We start from the raw sequence: 20,099 nt of genomic DNA, 5'->3' as shown, positions 1-20,099 counted from the left end.
GAAGTGAACTTACTTGCAGAGTTTAGGAAGATTTTCAAATTTCTATTGCAGCTTTCAATTTCAACTAAGTTTAAACAAAGCTTACCACTAGCAACTACATATTTAAAATGTATATTTCAGTAAAGGTGAATCAATTTGGTTCTGCCGGCCTGGTAATGCAACTCAGGGGAGAGTTAGGGGTGTAGAAAGCTGCACCCCACTGAGATCTACCCCAAGCAAGGACAGGGCCGTACCTGTCTACTAGGTACCCGTGTTCTCTGGAGACCCCAGCAGCAGCTGCCGTGCCTGGCCACATGCATGAGCTGCTTTGCTGTCAGAACCACCGGCTAACCCGTGCGAGCCAGGCGCCTCTCCATTCAAAGGCCACAAATGCCTCCTGAAGCGGAGCATAAAGGGAAAAGCTCAGAGGAAAGGGTTTCCCCCTTCTGTGACCCTGAAAGAGACCCAATTGTAGCCTGCAGGCTGGATGGAAAGATTCAGACAAAAATCACAGGACTGAGAGGACAAAAGGTCATACTTGGTTTCCATGGTGAGGTGGGGAGCCTGTTTACCTCGGAGTTAAGCTGCACTGCAGTCCTACCGCATACCTGCTGCACGCCTGAGGTCCACTCTGAGCCTCAGTGTCATCGTTGGGACAGGGCTGGGGCTGACAGTGCCGTGACCCGCCCCCCTCATCTCCGGCTCGCTGCTGTCCTCACCTCCTGTCCAGTTTCCTCTTCCCCTCCCACCAGGGAGCACTCCATGAGGGCTCCAGGGAGTGCTGAGTGAATCTCACCCTGTCCCCTACCTGCTTCAGAATCACCCCGACCGCCTACATCAGGGGCTCACCTGCGAGGAACACCGCAGCCCACAGGGCCAGCCCTGCCCTCCTGGGGCCTCGGGACACGGCCTCTCCCGGGCTCCCACCTTAATGCCTGCAGATCCTCAATGCCCCATGCCCCCATCTCTCGGCCTGGACTCCCTGCCCAGTGCTCAGATGGCCAAAGCGACAAGAGTATGCCCACCTCCGGAGGAAGGAGCACAGAAGGTAGACCAGCAGAGGCGTTTCCACAGCCCTGGCGTGGCATTACCCACTACCTGTCATCATCAGTGTCACCATCACTGCTGCCCACCTCCCCAGGAAGCCTTGACCCCGAGCCCCGTCTCCTTCGGTTGGGATGCGCTCCCTGCTCTGCGTTTCCACCCAGCAGCCAAGCCTCTCTCCTTGGACTGACCCTGTGGCCTTGCAACATACACCTTCATTCATCTGCTTCACCTACAAATTTGCATCTTCCATCTCTGCTTCCTGGGCTCCTATTCCAGTAGCTGCCACAGCACCAGTGCCCACATTACAGGCATGAATGAAGAACATTCTGTAGCGGGCCCGGAGTGTGACTGTGGCCCTTCTCGGACGGCTGGCAGTGGTGCGGCTCTGCAACCTCCCCCGAGCCTTGGAGGTCTGCGTGTCTCCAGATCACTGGGCGTCCGACGGCCTCCCCACTAACACAGCCTCTGCTCACCCGCCTTCAACCAAAAGCCAAGCGGAGGGTTGAACCTGTGTGATACCTCTGTTCACACCAGTGTGTCCCTGCTTCGTGGGCCTGACAATTCCCACCAGCTTTTCAGAAAACCAAGGGCTCGGTTTTCCTTACAAGCAGATGTCTTTTGCATTCCCATCAGAAAGGAGGCTTAGTCTGAATTTCCTGGTCACTGTTCACCTTAGCCTCTTAGCTTGGCAACTAGTTTGCAGTAGGAAGCAGCACATGCGCTGACGTCTCAGGAGGCAGGCCCGCCCTGCACACTGCTTGCCTCGGTGGAATGACAGCTGAGCAGTTCTGTGCAGAAAAGGAGATGAGCAGCTGACACCTTTCATCCTCCTTGACTTCTACGGGAAGATGTTCCCCGATCACACCTGACCTTTCCCCGGTTCAATAACTTCAATAACCTTAAGCTTTCTTCAAAAGTATCATTAACTCAGCAAGAAGAGAGAAACTGTTTGGGGCCCTGGAATGTGAGCAAGGCTCCATCCTCACCGGAGAAAGGTCCAGGAGGATCCGCGAGCAGAGCTGTTTTACAGATGAAAGGAGGAGCTGAACATTCAGAGTTTTCAGTGACACTTCCCTCCTGGGGCAAACTCCCAACTTCCTGCCCCGTCATGGACTAGCTCGGAAAGTGCTGATTTCCATTAGGAGATAAATCAGAAATTTCACGGCATCATAGGAATGCCTCCCAGGAATAAGCTTCTAAAGAAGTGGCATTAAAATGGGTGAAAAGGAAATGCGTCCTCTCACCCCCTTTTGAAATGGCAGTGATAGCATTCAGAATTAAGGAGATTTCCGGAAGTGTAGTAGCTTTGGGCATAAAACAGGAAAAGATATTCTATCTAACAGTTCACACTGCACCTGCTTCCTTGCCTGGCTGCAGTTCTGCCCTGCTTTGGGAAATGAGTAATAAGAGGGCCACAACAGCAACCTGACCTCCACGGCCCTCAGCATTACAGGTCAATCGATTAAAGCAACAAGATAGCGGCTGACATTCGCGCTTCGCTCTCCCTGCTTGTCGGGTGCAGCAAGCCCAGAGGGGCCGTGTGTGTCTGCCCACTCCGGCCCTCCTATTGTCCTGTTGTCTAAAGGCACCACATAGCAGTAAGCCTGATGGTGAGCTTTGGCTCTCTCAAGCCCAATGTAGTGTTCTAGAGGGAGAAGATTTTTCAGTAAATAATGCAATTACGCTTTACACGAGGCTTCATTCCAGAGAAAAAGGTGTGGGCGTCCAGGTCTTTCTGTTCTTAGGGTGTCGTGGATATCTGTGAATCGGCTATGTGTCTTTTATTCATTGCTGCTTTAGTTCTGCTGAGAATAAATTCAGTCATTCATTTGTTCCATGAATATTAATGGAGTCCTTCTGTGTGCGTAGCAGGTGCTAGTGCTAGGGAAACAAGAGCAAACAGATCTCTAAGGGGCTTACCTAGTCTGGGAGAAGCAGAGATACCAACAACCAGGGGCCAAACGCTCCCTCCCTGGGCCCTCTTTGTGCCTTGAGAGGAATCTGCACAGGGCAGGGCGGAGCCTTCGGGGAAGAAATGGCCTCTTCTAACTGGAAGCTTAGGTCACAGAAGACTTTGCAAACCCAAGTCATAAATGGGAGATCTTCCAGGCTAGGCTGAGCAGTGGGGGAGGCACGGGGGTCTGCGGAAAGATGAGGAGCCCCGGGCTGGTGTGCTCTGGCCTATTCAGAGGACTGAGGACAGTTGGAACCAAGCCTTGGGTGGCAAGGATTGTGCAGGCCAGTCAGGCTGAAGAAGTAGGCTGTGGGCCACTGTCCTGCAGCGCTGGGTCTTCTGTCCCCTGTGGGAACCCCAAAGAGTGACCTGCTCAGATCTGAGTTTCTAAAGACGACTCTCATGGCAGCTGAGGATGAGAACAGCAGTGACTCCTGTAATCACGCACTTGCTGTTTTCTTCTGTGTGGGGGCCCCTGGGCAGAGCAGGCAAGCGGGGAGGCACTGCACCTGCTCCTCCCCCTCTGATGAAGCCACCTCGCCCTGGGCCAGACCCAAGGGCGATGCTCTGTGCTTTGAGATGGTCACATCAGCCGAGGGACCGTGCCATCCCCAGGACCCCTCCTGAACCTGAGAAGCTCATGTCCTTATGCCCTGTCTCTGGAGATACTGGGCAGTGGCACCAGGGGGTGGAAGGATCCCCTTTCTTGGAGATACGTAGGGAAAGTTAGCCAGGTCAGCAGCTAGTCTCAAATCATCCACCCCACAGTGGGCCCTGTGGGGACAGTGATGAGTAAGAAATACATATGACCTCTGAGGGGTCGCTGTGGTTCAGGCAGGTGATGACAAGACCCTGACGTGGTCTTCCCAGGTGAGGCGCAGAAGCGTTAGAAGGACCCACACCGGCCACAGGGCTGGGAGCGTCTGTGGGAAGAGTTGATTTAGGATCAGGTCCCAAAGGTATCCTGTGAAGCCGTGGGGACAAGGCATTCCAGGGCCTGTGAGCAGAGGTGCAGGGGCCAGAGAGCACGGAGCCCAATGGGGTGGAGACCTGGAGCCACACCAGGACGGGGGACTCCAGAGAAGTCCTGGTGCAGAAGCCCTACTTCTTTCTGTCAATGGTGGGCAACTGTTGAGAGTCTAGGAGCAAAACAGCAGGACCCCAGTTTTGCTAGAAGAAAACGACTCTGGCCCCATTTGTGTACAAGACTGGCTGAGAGGAGGCTGGCAGCTCTCAGAAGTTGTAACTGAGTACCTGCTGTGTCCTTACATAGCCAACTGCTGCCCTTCACACCAAACTGTCCCTTACGTCCTTTCCACTACCCTTCACCACAGGGCTGTGAAGTCACTCATCTGGTGCGCACAGATAGTGAGCAGAGAGGCACCAGTGTTTTATAACAGTTGCACGTTGTGTTTTTGCTCAGTTGCCACGTGTCAGTGGAAACCTTTGCAGCATCCAAAGCATCGCCAACCAGTTTGTAGTTCAGCAACCATGCAGCACATTTGCCCAGGACCTTCGGGGTTCACACCTGCCCAACTGTTGTTCCTCATTGTTAGTGGCATTCCCTGCTGCTCTCATAAGTGTCCTGTCTCAGAGAATCAATTCCATAGTTACTCTAGTCCTGACACTGTCGCTTGGAAATCCAAAGCTTTGTTTGTTGGGGTTGGAGGTGCATTTGTTACATGTGCATGTCTGCCACGTGCCCAGCCCATGCACTCCCTGGAGGGGAGCAGAGACGGGGCCCCTCTCACCTTTTCACTTCTCAGCATGACATGTGCTGTGTGGTGTGGACATTGAGTGCAAATTTGGCTTAAGTGGGCAAACATTTATTTCTCTCAGTTCAGGAGGCTGGACTGCAGCAGATTCAGTGGCTAGTGAGGGCTCCCCACCTGGTTGGCAGCCAGCTTGCTGCATCCCTGCGTGCTCTCTGGTGGCTCTGCTTGTAAGGGCACTGATCCCAGCACGGGGGCGCCACCCTCCTGACCTCAGTCGCTCCCAAACACCTCCCAAAGGCCCCGCCTCCAAATACCCTGGGCAGACACAAACATTTAGTCTACAGTAGGGGGAACAGGATAAAAAAACAGAGCTGGCATTTCCTTATGTTTCCAAAGGGTTTTACATAGGAAAGAAAACACTACTTATTAAGAGCAATCATGACATCTCTGAGGAGTCCTGCACTGTCTTTCCTCTATCCACCGGTGATGCTGTTTCTGGTAAGAAGCAGATCACCTCAAAATACAATTTTCGTTCCAGAAGCAAACTCAAAGGAGGTACTATCAGGTAAAAACCAAACAACAGAACAAAACTCAGACCATGTGAGTGTCACACTTTTGTAAAAAACAATCAGTTGCTGGTTTTCTCCTGATACTTCAGGGTCAGATCACATTTGGCATCCTTGCCAGTGGTCAGACTCCATTCATAAATGGTTGCCCACGTCTGTGCTTGGCTGTGGGTGTACTTCCATGGGGGCTGCATGTCCTTCAACCTTTCTTTCTACTTGAGATTCCTTGCTCAGCCAAACGTCTTCTGATACACTCACAGACCTACTCATCACCCCATTCCTGCTGATTTAGAGGGAATTGGAGACACTGACCTTGTATTTTTAAATGAGGATCATTGAAGAGACTTTGACGTAGAGAATTTTTCATGACAGCCAGCTTCCCAAGTGCATCCTCACGCATTCCCTCAGTTGCTCTGTGCCACACACTGCTGCAGGCTCTGGGGTACAGGGGTGCAAAGGATAAATGAGGCCCTATTCTGCAGGAGTGTGCTCCGTGAGAACATGCCAAGAGCATTAGATGCCACACAGAGGACCAAACGAGGCTGGCAGGAGAGAGCATGGTTGTGCGGAGGGTGCCTTACCCATGTGCTAAACCCTGACTAACTGGAGTGATAAACACTGAGCCCCAGACGGCTGCTTCCGCACCACCCCCTGGGGACAGGGTAGGCATCCCTGCAAACCTCCTTCTCATTCCTCCCTCCCAGGCCCTTCAAACCTTCAGTACACAGTCAAGACATAAACAAAACACAAAAATCTCATCCAGTCTTCAAGCTCCACTTTATGGCCTAAAAAGCAAAATTTTCCTGAAGCATAACAAGCTCCTTCAGCTGAAGAAAAGAGTCAGCTCTAAAAGGCAAGGAATCCAGCCTATGTCCTTTGTCACGTGAACCCCAAATACCGAGAAACCATCCCAGGACGGAGGAGGCCGGCGCAAACCAGCTGCTTCGAAGAGGCTGCTCTTTAAGTGAGGGCTTAACACAATGACCCTAGGGCCGCCGAGGGAGGAGAGGGAGCTCCTTGGCCGTCCAGGGGTGAGTGCCAGCTCGCCCGGCCCTCACCCCAGGACCCGCGGCATGAAAATCGCATTTGCAGAGACTGCCAAGTGTCTACGGATCGGCGCTGCGATGTCCTTTCTAACTAGCCAGACTTCCGTGCCACTTAAAAAGAAGGGAAGGACCGAAGCTGAAGGTTCGGTAAGCTCACAGTTGTGGGATGAACTGTACCTTTCCCCCCACGGAAACAAAGCTGTGCCAGCTGCCATGGTGGTCACAGTGCACCCTGGGCGTGGTTTTCCTCCTGGCTGGCTGGTTTATTTCCAACCAGGCGGAGACACGTCCGTCAGCCCCTCTCGGCAGAGAAGCTCAGCATTCTTACCTCCTCGTTCTCCCTCTTCATTCCTTCTTCCTCCACTTTCTGAGCAACAGCTCTCCTGTTCGGCGCCAGGGAGAAAATGGCTTTTTCAACGTGATCTCTGCTTCCTGGAGCTGACCTCCTTCACTTAGGGTGTGAGGAAATCTGGGCCTTTTTTTTCCTGGTGTGTTTAATTTACCATGATTTTGCTAAACAGTGTGAATGTTTACCATATGTTGGTGGTGTGGCAAAACATCCCGACTCCCCTAAAAAGTCAGGTTGCTGAGTCATGCTGAGTTATGCACCCAGAGAAATCCTAGGGGAGGGAGGGCACCCGGGGCACCCCCAGCAGCTGGAGCGACTCCTGGGCCTCGGAGGCAAGGAGGCACGGGAGGCGCGGGGAGGGGTGGAGGCGGGCCAGACTCCACCAACGACAGAACCACCGAAGCTTTTACGCAACAGCCGCGCGTGGTGTTAATACAGGATCGCCTAGAAATCTGCCTACAGAGAAAGGAGCAGGGCCATGAGCAAAGATACGTGTAGACAGAAATAGTATGAAATAAAAATGAACAGCAGAACTTCATTATCAAAACATAAAGATCACTTAAATTTTATTTCCTCAAAGTTTGTCCTTTGATCTCTCTAATATTGTATAGTTGACATTCAAAGGAACAACCTAATTTATTTTGATTATAAATAATCATGCTTTTAAACGGAACGTGAGTAAACTCAAGTGGTTATTTCCTGTACTTTCAATGTCCCCAAAAGTCAGAAACTGCACTGCATGACCACACGGCCACTTCCAATCTTATGTACAACCATAAGATTCACCTGGGTGACCTCATCTAAAATGCAGTTACGTGGTCGATTTCCACCTGGGCGTGGGTCTGAGGAGTTCTTAAAGCAGGATCCCAGGATTGCCCAGGAATCTTGTGAAAAAATTTAAAGTATTAACCTTATTTCTCAGCCCACCCCCCGATTCTTATGGGATATGTAGGAGTGGGCAGTCCTCGTTCACCCTCTTCATTCCTTCTTCCTCCACTTTTCTGCATTTTCCAGAAGCTTCCAGATCATTCTAGACAGGTTTTGGCAGTGCTTTCAGCAACAAAACAGCAAAGCCCCACCACTGCCTAGACGGCCTGCAGCTTCTGAGCAGACGTGGAAACGTTGCTGTCCTCCGCTGGTCAATGTCCTCAGTTTTCCCCACACTTGACTAAAAGCAGCAGAGCGTGTCTCCACCATCCCTGGCTTTGCTCCCTGATCCAACACTTAGTGGCTCTATGACTTGTTAAATAGAAACTCTGAGGAGTCTTGTTATTTAACCTGAGTCTCAGCTCCTTGCTCCCACTAAACTGGAGCCCCTAAAGCTGTCACCGCGTCCCTTGGGCTGCTGTCAGGGTCATGTGCCCACCCACAGGCAGGGGAGCCCCTGCCTGACCCTCTGCTCCTTTACTGCAGTCAGCTTCCAAGCGATATGAGCCGGGGGGCCTTGCTTTCTTCAAGTCCCTGCTCGAATGTCCCCATCTCGGCACAGCCTCCCGGGACCACCCTCTTCAGAGCTGCCCCGCCCCCACTGCGGCAGACCTCATCGTCTTCTAGGAACCCGTGCCATGCACTCACCAATTTTGGTTATTTTTGTCCCTCCCCACTAGAAGGCAACATCCTGGCCTTCTAAATGATGGAAAAAAAACATATTTTGCCAGTTTAGTTCGTGGATGATTCCTAAGTTGCTAGAAGAGTGCCTAGTGCATAGTAGGTGTTCAGGAAATACTGACTGGATGAAGGGATGGGTGGGTGGGTGGACGGATCCCTCTCGCCTTTGAGCTCTGTTTCCTCAGTGCTACCATTCACATTGGCTGTGATTTCTGAGCCTGGAAAACCTGTCTTCTCTTCCAGCCTGAGGTAACATCTGACTTCACAAGCCAGTCACTTCCCTCTTTAATAAAGCAAACTCTGTTGTTTCATTACTGACGTTTTCATTAGATCTGTTTGCGTGTTCATCAACTCACGTAAACATTAAGAAAGAACTATGGAATCGGCTTCCTCCCTGTCTCCTCTTGCTCTCATTCAGGTATGTTTATACGCATGCACAACGCCATATACGCAATGGTGCGCATCCTCTTTACCGCACTCCACCGGCAGCTCCTCCCCGAGGAGACACCCAGATACCCTTTACCCCCAGTCTGCTCGGCCCTCTGCACAACTTCAGGGTCTTGAGGTAAGACAAAAGTACCCCTCAAAGCCCCCTCCCGACGACATGGCAGAGGCCAGACCCACTCCCACCCCAGGGCAGCCTGGGAATGCAGGCATACCTTTAAAAGCATCTCTGAATTGTCAGGTCATTTCCTCTTCCACTGCATCTTTCTCAAAAACAGTCATCTATTCAAAAATGCTTAGTGCTGCCAAATATGGTGGGGGCTTCTGGAATCCCTTTGATCCATCCAAGTCCAGCCTGTCTCTCAAATTCTTGCTATCTCCCCTCACCCACCGGCCACGGCTCTGCTCCAAGCTTCTGGGTCATCACAGCAGGAGAGGCAGCAGCAAGCTGGAGGTCACATGAGAAAGACTGGCCGGCAGGCTTAAGTGGGGTGTATTTTCTTCCTGGTCACACAACTAGACTACATGCCCAGCCCCACTATGGTGGTTTGTGGCCCCATGCCTGAGCTCCAACCCAGTGGGTCTCAGCCAGGGCGATGTTGCCCCCCAGGGGACACCTGGCAATGTCTGGAGACATCCTTGGCTGTCACAGTTACAGGAGGGGAGAGAGGCCAAGGAACATCCCACTCAAGACAGCCTCTCACAACAGAGAATATTCCAGCTGGAGGGGGTCAGTAGTGTCAGGGGTGAGAAGCCCTGTTCTAACCAATGGATGCGAGCACAAGCGTGAGCCAACTCCATGCCTGACCCACACCACCCAGGGGCTGCTCCCCGCTTCTCCCTGCCCCCTCCACTTCTCCAGGCTTGCGGTAGATGAGCCCCGCACGGTGAACATGGCAGAGCCACAAAGACAGGCCAAGCCTGCATCCCTGAGTCGCAGCTTGGGGCAGAGCTGCCTGCCATTGCTAACACCCCCTTTGGGCTTTGAGTGACAGGCCGACCTCAGCCTGGGGAAGTGGTTACACACCCTCGGGTTTGCTTGTTACAGCCGTCGGCCCTGCAGCAGCTAACTCAATCACAGACACCTGCCTGGAAATGGATTGGGAACTGATAAGAGGGGCAGGCATGCCCAGAACAGTGGAGGGGGCTGAGGACCCATTTAGGTCCATGAGGGACTATGGAAACTGCAACTTTCAAAAGAGCCCTGCAGTGGCCTACCCTGGCTGTTCTAGTCCTGACGGGCTCCAAAGCGGTTTGGCTGTGCTCCACATTCTACATGTTATCTTCTCTCCTGTTATCTTAACTAGTCCCAGCTAGTAAATAAAAGCCAGTTCCTACTTCTTTACAGATTCTTAGGCTCTGTCAAAAGGAGCGGTTGCGGCTGTCACAGTGATCATTTACTGAAAAGGTTGTTAGATTTAGCGGATAAAATACGGGGACTATCACTAAAAAACCCTCATTGTTTACCTGAAAATTAAATGTAAATGGATGTTCTGCATTTTATCTGGCCACCCTATTTATTGAGCATTTACATTCTTCCAGGTAGTACCTCTGAAGTGCTTTGAATGTTCAAAATCGCATTCAGAGGGCGGTGCTGTTACCAGTCACACTTACCAACAGGGAAACAGGATCAAAAGGGCCGCCTGCCCCGGCCGTGGTGCTGGGACAAGGCACACGCACCCAAGTGTGCAGCTTTCCCCTGGCACACCGCCCAGAAGACGTCCCACGCACGGACCTGTGCAGGGCGCTCCGTCTGCAGCCCCACAGACAGCGTGGCCTTTCTTTCCCCCAAGGGCGATCATCAGGACACAGCGGCCCATAGGGAACCTGCAGGCATGGTGAGGATGGTTAAGAATATTTTTTTTCAAAATGTCATGTTTCAAACTATGGTAAAATATCTGCAGTACATGCTTCCTTTTTTAAAGCAGGCAGTTCTGCCAGAGATAACTAAATGAGTCTAGCACACTCTCAGAAAGCCTTAGGAAGTAACTCAGAGCAAAGATTAGACTTTGAAGTCAAGACAGGTGTGGGTCCAGATTCCGACTCCAGCATCTCCTGGCTGTGCTGATGCACACGTGACAGGGCAGTCTTCTGACACGTAAGCCAGGAAAGCAAGCGGGTCCCACCTCTGAGGGTCTCGTTCAGCCTTGGTAAAATCAGGCCAAACGATGGCCTGCACCAGAATGTGGGAGCACACAAGCTGCCACACAGTGTGGGGTTGAGGCCCTGGGTGGGAGCTTCAGCCCAGCAATTCCCAGGCTCTGTGGTCTCAGCCGAGTCAGGGCACCGTCCCCAGCCCAGCGCCCACACTGGTGACCTGGCACCCCCAGTGCCAAATGTGATCCCCAGACTTGCTTCCCACACAAGGCCCCTTAGATGTCCTTGCCCACAGGCATTCCCCCATGCCACCCTGGTGGGGCAGCAAAAGGAAATGCACCCTCGGCTTCAGTCCTGATTCCCTTGTGACACCCCAGCCGTGTGGCTACGGGCTCACCCTTTGCACTCAGTCACTTTATCTGCAAAACGGACCGTTGCTCCCTGCGCTGCTAGTCAATGTGAAAGCCAGAGACAGCAGTGCTGTTAAGTCTGCTAAGTGATTCAAAGGGATGGTGTTGCTCTTGAAAAGATGCTACTTTAAAGGTGAGTGCGTGAGCATTTTTGCTAGATGGCTCTGTCCACAGTCTCAGATAGAATGTCAGTTCCGCACATCTCAGCTTCGCTGCCCAGGAGCCATCTAGGCTCTGGTTAATTGCAGCTTCCGGTTCGTTCTCACGCGCTAGAGCCTGAGATTCTGCATTTCTCAGTGTGCCCAGGCTGCCGGTTCTCAGACTCACTTTGAGGGGTAAATTCCGAGTTGAAATGCTCCCTTCTGGCCTTCTACCTTATTTAAACCTCAACATGCAGATGGAGAAGCCGGGAGCCCAGAGCTCACTGCGACTCACCTGGGGAAACACTGCAGTCAGGTGTGCAGATGCTCACGAAGCATAAAGAAACAAACGGCCATGTTAAAGCTGCCCCCTAAAGGCCAAGGCTTTTTCAAGGGTTCTTGAAAGGGAGAGAGGCGGGAGCCTTTAGCTCCCACCTCCCTCCAAGCACCCCCCCCTCCACATACTAGCAGCGGCCAAAAGAACTGGGACACTTCATTGCAAGAGTTCTGCTCTTCTGCATTTTATTGGGGCCCCTGACTGGGAATACGGGACTCATGACTTCAGAGTAGGATGTAATGAATTGTAGTTGCATCAACCCATTCCTGCCTCTTTTCTCAGGATCAGAAGTGGCCACGTGGGGATGGGGTCACAGGGCAAGATGGAGGCTTTTGGGCAGCTGCCAACAGCTATTGCCCCTTCTCAGCACTCAAGCCTTACCATCTTCATACCAGTGGTGTCTTCTGAAGGGCAAACAGTATCACAGGAGACCCTGGACATCAAATCAAGACAATGGGATAAAGAGGTTGGTCCTAACTAGGAAGCATGATCATCCCATACCCAAATTCTAAATGTCATGTAAAGAAAAAAATGTTAAAATCTCCTACAAGTTTTGATGATGGGAAGTGATGCCTCTGAGATGTTTCTCTGATACAGTTTCTAGAATGTCTGGAGGCACCAGATGCTCTTACACCCTCACTAGGGAAGCTTTAGAACCTCACTCAGCCACCTTCCTCAACAGCTCAGCCTCCTCGTCCTTTCTGGGGCTCTGGAGTCTGTTGGGTCCTTTATCCTACTTGGTTTGGTCCCCCCCAAAAATATAAACACCACATTTGTTTATACAGTCTATACCTTGGGGGAAAGTTGGTAAGGATACTGATTGGTTAAAAAAGGACCTACACTGTATTCCTAAATATATACTAGACCCTAAGTTGTCAAATAAAACATCATGCATTTCTTTCCAAGGGATGCACTTTTCTTGGCTGTAGGGATGTGCTTTTTTATTCATTATAAATTATGTGTTGTAAAAAAAGTTATTTTCAGGGGAAAAACGGCCAAATAAGTTATCAATGATTATAATTACAATGCATGCACAAAGTCATTCTTAGAAACTCTGATCCCCCCTCTAATTTTTCTTTTGGTGGCCATCTCATTATCAATGTAACAAACCATTCACAAACCGAGTGGCTTCAGACAACAATTTCCTCTCTCGTGATCTTATTGCTTTGGCTTCCAGTGAGTGTGGGTGTATGTGGTCAGCTGGTGATGGAGTGGGGTCATCCTAAGGCTCTTCTGGGCCATCAAAAAGCTTTCAATGAGCAATTACAAAGATGCTCTAAAAAAAAGAAAACCAAATAGAAGATCTTGGCAAGGAAACAGAAGATATAAAGAGGAAACAAATGGAAATTTTAGAGCTGAAAAATCCAATAGCCAAAGAAAAAAACTCACTGGATGAGCACAAAAGCAAGCTGGAGAGGACAGAGGAAACAATCAGTGAGCACAAAGATAAAACAACAGAAAGTACCCAATTTGTACAACCAAAAGAAAGTAGAGTAATAAAATAAATGAATAAAAAATAAAAATAAAAAAACCTTAGTCTCATATGTCTGTGTGTGAGACTATAATAAAAGAGCTAACATTCATGTTATTAGGATCCTGGAGAAGAAAGAAGGTGGGGCTGAAAAAGTATGTGAAGAAATAATGATTGAAGATTTTCCAAATTTGGCAAAAGACTTAAAACCTACAGATTCAAGAAGCTGAGAGAATCCCAAACTGAAACAACACAAAGCAGTCTATACCAAGGTACATCACAGGCACATTTCTGAAAACTAAAGACAAAGAAAGTGGGCAGAGAGGAACAAGACTTTATCTACAGAGAAAAAGCAGTTTGAATGACTGCAGATCTTCATCACAATCCACGGGGCCAGAAGGAAGTGACACAATATGTTGAATGCTGAAAGAAAAGAACTACTAACCCAGAATTTAAGATCCAGCAAAAATATCCTTCGGAAATCGAGGGGAAACCAGACCTTCTCGGATGCAGGAAAACTGAGAGAACTTGTCACCAACAAACCTACCCTAAAAGAACATCTAAAGGATGCTCTTGAAACAGAAGAGAAAGTATCAAAGAAAGAACACTGGAACATTAAGAAGGAAGAAAGAACAGGAAAAAAGTAAAAACATAGGTAAATATAACAGACTTACCTTGTTCTCTTAAGTTTTCTGAAAACAAATGTGTTGGTCCTCAGGTCCAAGGTGGCTCATTCTTTCCCAGAAGGAAAATTGCACCAACTGCAGGGGTGATTCAATAAGCCAGTTGTTCACCTGAGGAGTCTCAGAGTGTGGTCCCTGCACCTCCCATATCAGCACTTCCTTGTTGAGAGGCTGGTTCCTAAGTTGCTCACTAAACTCTCTGATTCAGCAGTTCCAGAGATGGGCCCCAGGACTCTGCATGTAAAGGTGGTACATACACTAAGGTTTGAAAAGTTCCCAGATCTAAGTTGACTTTTTGTTAATAAAGGGTCAAGCTCAGTCACTCAGTGTTAACTTCTGAGGAAGGTGAGAACAAAGTGTTTTGCAAAACCCTGGCTTTGGGTAATCCAGCACTGCAGGACTGGAACAAACTGCAAGGTATAAAAGTAATCAACACCCCACATGGGGTCAAGGTCACACACCTTTGCATGGTCACAGGAGGTTGTCCCAGGGAGTTTGGGCCCATTCATCTGTGCCTCAGCTTCTTCTTCTGTAAAATGGGGTCAGCATCTGCCCTGCCTAACTCATCAGGTCAAGGTAAAGGGCAAAACAGGTGAGCTGTGAAAGGCTTGTAAATAATCCATTATTCTTACCCAGTGTGAATGTTTAATCTCCCTTAAAAAGGACCACCATGTGGCTCTTTTTTCTTTAAAATATAGTATCTGTGCTCCTCACATAGTTTCAGAAAGGCAGGCATGGTTAAAATAAAATATAGGAGTTAATTCACCTGGCCTTTCCTCCAGGGTCCTGCTGATGGGTGATGCAGCATGGAAGCAGACCCAGGCCCCTGGTGTCATTGGGTCCTGGCACTGGGAAGATGTTAGGACCCCCAGAAAGCTGATGGCAGGTGCCGAGGGACTGCTGCAGGAGTCCCTACAGGCACCTTCTGCTCCCCAAGTCCCCAGCACTTGCCTCCCAGAGGATGCAGCCCTAGATCCTGTCCCCTTTTGCAGAATGGGGTAGCAGTGACACGTGACAGGTATCAAGGGCCTTGCAAAATGTTCTGTGATTTCGGTCTAACTGGGAAAGAGGTCTGTAAATTGTCATGGAGATTGGCAGAGTGGGGGTGAGGAAGGGGACACAGTAAAGTGAAAAAAGGACAGGGAAGTGAAAGCCTCCCAGTTGCAGGCAGGGGGTCAGAGATGGGTGTCAAAATTATTTTATAAACAAGTCTATCAAGTCAACCTAAGAGCAGCGATTACAGTTACCGCGCTGGTGCCGCCAGGCCTCAGGTGAGGGGCAGTGCCGGCCTCTGGTCGCCAAAGGGCTGTGCCCAAAGCGCCGCCCGCCCAGGACCCGTGTCCGCCAAGCGCACCCCCCTCGGCCCTGGCGAGGGTCGCCGTGGGGAGGCCACCCCCGTCGGGCGCGCACGTGCTGCGGGGCGGGCGGGTTCCTCCCTACTGAAGTCACGGACTTGGCGCTGCGTCCCGGCTGGCGCGCAATCGTGGCTTCGGCCAAAAAGAAAAAAGGCGCACAATGTGTTTCTTGTTAGGGGCTCTCAAGCTGGAGCCTGGGGTTTTGCTTTTGGTGCCGCATTATAATATTAAGACGTAGGTCGATTCCGTACAAGCCTGCCCTCGTGGCCGTCTGGAGGGGGCTGCGGCGGATTCCCACGGCCGCCGGCGGACGCCAAGGAGTCCTGGGTGCTGCGCTCCGGCGCGGGGAGGGCGAGGCGGCTGCGGGTCCCAGCTGGGGCCGGACCCCACGACGCGCGCCTCGGGGCGGCGTAGACTCTGCGACGCCAGGCCCCGAGCTGGCGGCCCGGGATTGTTTTCCAAGACCTTATCTCTCGCTCAAGTTAATTTTCTTTTTTAATTTGGTGACCGGAACAAAAGTCACAGGAAAATCCTTTGTGAAAGCCAAGCGCGGCCACAAATCGGGGCCCTTCACAGCATTTGTAACTAAATATTTGCTGTGCTGGTAGTTAAATCGGCCCCTCCGCCGAACTTCCCAAACTTTGCTTTCTTTGAACGGAGCTGAAAGGTGATCTCCTTACAGGGAGATCAGACGGTTGAAAGCAATTGGATTTAGCACGGCATTTTTCCTGGTGCCCTTGAGATCCCTGGGCAAACAGGACCGCGCGCCGATCCTAGAAGGAATTAGGGTCGGATCGTGGTGGGGTGGGGGAAGGGATGACTGCTACGCCGTTGTGGTGGCTCAGGCGCGTTGTTAATGCAGTTCACTAGCTGTGTACGTCAAGAAGTGGAAGAGCTTGGGCCGGTCTTAAAAAAAATACCCAAAGGGAGAAAAATAAACATCCCCATGGTTTGCTTTCTGTGGCTCTGCTCCTTTCCTCCCCTCTCGTCGCCCCTATCTAAGGCTGTTTTATACCCAAATTCGGTTATCTGATTTCAGAGTTAGGGCCACCTCTTGCCAAGGTATTAAATAAACAAGTAAAGCAAAAAACTTGAATCCTTATGTAATCCAGATGCTGTTTCCTCGAAAACCACAACAAACTCTGCTAACCCAGATAAGAGCATCGGGAACAGTTGTGCACCTCCCCCCAACCCCCTTCAGGGCCAGCAGAGGACATCCATGTTCGGGAATTCTTCTCCAGGACAGCCGACAAGCAACTGCTGCTAACACTCTAAACTGCAGATGAGCGCCCTTGAGGGATCCGGATGCCATAAACTGTCCGGGAATGTTGGCATCTGGCTCTTAAAACGGAAGTTTCCCTAGAGATATAGCCAGGACCGAAGCGGCGTCTGCGTCCGCAGGCTAACTTGGAAGTCTCTTGATACGTCTTGATGTTCGCAGAAGAAAAATGCAGCATTGGAAAGGGGCTGTGTCTGCCCGGCTTTGTAGTGGTAACGAGGACGCGGACGCGGGTCCGTGGGAGCGCAGAGGCTCGAAGCCACAGTCCCGGCTGCACTTCCTCCCGCCTTCCCTGGGGCGAAGGGGTGGAGAGGTCTGGAGAAATCTTATGTTTTTAGGGCAACCTCCAATAGTTCCGAGGAGAGGGGCGGGGGACAGTGGGGGTCCTTCAAAGGTATTTTTAGGAGTCCAGCATCAAAGTCATCCCCGAGAGGATCCAAAGGGATAAATAAATCTCGCCATCCACTAAGCCCTCTTTTCCCCGTCCACCTTCCCCCGCGCCAGCCTCACCCTGAACGCCTCGGTTGCAAAACAAAGTAAAACCTTGTGCTTTGGCAACCTCTAAGCCCCAATATGTCTCTTTCTGCAAAAGGAAGATTTCTTTCTTCTTCCTCTCCCGGCATTTTTCCTTCTGCCCCCGACCCTCCCTCCCCTGGCTTTCCTTCTCGGTCCTCCTTCCTTCCCCCAAATCGCTCGAAACTCAAGACGTGCGGCGGCTGCAGGTGCGCGCGGGCCGGGCGGCCGCGCCGGGGCGAGCCTGGGACCGCCGGGCCTCGCAGGCATTGATCAGCTGGGCGCGCGCGCTGAGTGACGGCGCGGTTGCCATGGCAGCCGCCTGAGCGGCGCCGCGAGGACAAGGCTGCAGGGCGGCGTGAATGGGCGGCGTCACGCGCCTGGCGCCAGAGAGTCTGCTCCGGAGCTCCGGCTCCGGCCCCGCCGCGGCCTGGCCCGCGCGCCGCCGCCGCCGCCGCCAATTCATCACCTGTCAGGGATCACTCGGGGGGTCACAGGCGGAATGGACACAGCTGTGAGAACAAAACCGGGGGGAAGAAAGGCGAGCGCTCCCAATTGCGCCAGATGTGCAGGGCGGATCTCGAGCCCCCCGCAGGCTCCTCCCGCCCCCGTTGCATCACGCGGGGATTGCACGGGCGGCCGCGGCCCGGCCGGAGCTGCTGCTGATTACCGCGAGGGGCCAGAGCGTGGGGAGCCGCCGGCCGGCTCGGGACGGAGACCGAGGGAATGAGCCCCAGGGCCCGGTCGGGGGAGCTTTAAGTGGAGGGCGTCCCGGCGGGTGAGCGGAGGCGACGGTGCCGCCACCCCCACCGGAAGCCCTTCACACCTTGCCACCACCCACGGATCTAGCAAATCCATGCCCCTTTCTGCAGCTGGGACCGTTTGAACTTTAGAGGCCTCAAATGCAAACCCACAGAGACACCAATTGACGGATTTTTCAATGCCTTTTAACCCACCCCGACAATGCTCCAACACCATTTTCCCCACGAAAACACAATTTTTAAGGTAATTTCGTATTGGACTTGCTGAGACAGACATACTAGTAACGCAGGTATTTTTTTAGAAATCATTAACTTATACAGCCTCATAATCCCCTTAAAATGATCTTTAAAATGAATGTAGAACTGGGTAGGTGCCAGTCGAATGGGATTCAACGCAATCTAGCTGACTGGACTCTGACATGGCAGCTAAAGAAAGAAACACCAGAAAATGCTCACCATATTTAGCAGTTTTACTACATCAGGGTACAAAAATGATCATGGGAGAAGGCACTGCCTTGATCAACTTTGCAAGTGTGTAAAGCAGTACCGCACAAGGCTCATTATGAACCAGCCTGGCTGTTGGGATAATGAGGCTGGCACGGATGTTAACATACGGTGTCCTTGGAAAAAGCTAGGAATGCGTCAGTATCGCAGAGCCGCAATGTCCAAGAATCACAAGTAATAATTTGAGAATCCCAAAGATGTTTGTTTACGTTGGCTATTATTGTAAAATAGTCAAAGTATAACATCATGAACCAAAATAGTGTCAAAACAAAATCTGTTCCACTGTGGCATGTATGTGACAGAAACACATGCACACAAAGTACATCAAAAGGCTCGAACTGTGGGGGATTCGGGTGTTAAATCATTTCCAGACTTAATATCAGAGGAGAGGTTGTTAATTGAACACTGTCAGGAGCGGAGTTGCAAGCGGCATTGGCAGGGCCAGACCCTACGCAGACTTCTCTGCTGGTCAGGAAACCATCCACCTCCGTCTCCAAACTGAAGTGGCTGGAATTTTTGAAAGTGCCACATCACCTCAGCACCACCAACTCTGCCTCCCTAAAGAGAAGCCCTGGGGCAGGCACATGGCTGCAGCTGGTGACAGGGACCTGCTGGCCCACCAGCTGACGAATTCATCAATAGAAGGGAAAACTACTGATTCTCCATTATTTAGCCTTTCTTTTTCTTCTGCCCCTTCCTCTTTCTTACATGCAAAGGAGATGGAGATTGAGACAAAAGTAAACAAGATACTTTCAACTACTACATTTTCTCGAAGTTTCTAGTTTATTGTTTTCTGGAAAAATAAAAGTCTCAAAACACAACTAATTTATCCGTGGTCTTCAGTTGAATTAGGTGTTGAAGTAACTGAAAAGTATTTGAGTAAATAGCTTGCACATTTTTTATTTAGACTACAGGAATGAGTTCTTAAAGATTTACAGCAAATTTTTAAAAAAAAAGAAAGAAAAAGGAAAAAACCTGAAGCTGTACCCGGGACCAGGACAGAGATTCCAAACCTCATATATGACAGAATGTTTTTTATATAATGTGAAGATGTCGATCATTGGCTAGGGCTGCCATAAAGCTTTAAAAATACTGTAAGTGCTGGAATGTGACACCAGCAATCACGATTTCTGCATAATTAATAACATTCTTTTGCCACCTACACTGTAGGGCACAGACCTGCAGCTTCTCAAGGGCAGTGTATGTAAATAAGCTTCAATATGCAAATTTCCCTAATGATTTCCGATTAATAGGATCATTATAATAACCCTGCCCTGTTCTGGAAAAGGAATTCTGAAAGCGTTCTGCCTCTGATCTCCTTTGCAATCGGCACGATTTCCAATAAGTACTCATTTTACTGAGTTTACAAAACTGCTTCCCGCGTTGCTAGAGGTGCCAGATCCCACACAACCTGTCGGTGAATGCGCGCGTGGGTGTTTTGGTTTGGGGTTTTGTTTTGTTTTTTTTACATAGCTTACCCTTGTCTTAGAGACCGAATTCACTCTACAAACGTCACTTGTCAATGGCAAACTTATTTGCCTTATCACTTTCTTCAGAAGTGCTATCTGGATGACATTCCTTCGGTCACCGTGGACGGTGGCTGTCCCTCTGTCGTGAAGACCTTGCTCCTGTCGCTGTGATTTGGGGCTGCTGAAAGCTCCAAGGTGTGGCAGGCTTGTCGGGGGACACCCTAGGGCGAGGGTCCTACCTGGACATTGAAATCAGAATTAAGATTCACATTAGGCTTCCCAGAGTCACCCGCCAGCCTCTCCACTCCGGCCTGCTCCCCTCCTCTCGCGTCCGGGTCCGCTCCCCTCCCGACCCCTCCGCTCGCGTCCGCC

At 50.9% G+C, this 20,099-nt stretch overlaps 1 long non-coding RNA gene across 4 annotated transcripts in view; it reads right to left on the bottom strand.

Annotated features, from left to right (window-relative positions):
* Positions 1 to 20,099, bottom strand: part of LOC118910458 (uncharacterized) — a 31,626-nt gene that overhangs the window by 11,270 nt on the left and 257 nt on the right. The window contains exons 2-5 of one of the 4 annotated variants that reach the window (XR_008995955.1): positions 17,463 to 19,966; positions 13,838 to 13,924; positions 12,074 to 12,125; positions 10,558 to 11,650 (exon numbers count right to left, since the gene is read on the bottom strand). This is a non-coding gene — a long non-coding RNA (uncharacterized LOC118910458). Of the gene's footprint in view, positions 1 to 9,749; positions 10,536 to 10,555; positions 12,126 to 13,837; positions 13,925 to 17,462; positions 19,967 to 20,099 lie in introns of those variants that run through there. The other 3 variants (XR_005023986.2, XR_005023985.2, XR_005023984.2) reach the window with 3 other exon arrangements.

This window comes from Manis pentadactyla, chromosome 2, assembly GCF_030020395.1.
Source record: "Manis pentadactyla isolate mManPen7 chromosome 2, mManPen7.hap1, whole genome shotgun sequence".
NCBI lineage: Eukaryota > Metazoa > Chordata > Mammalia > Pholidota > Manidae > Manis > Manis pentadactyla.
This window is presented reverse-complemented; position numbering and strand designations above follow the sequence as displayed.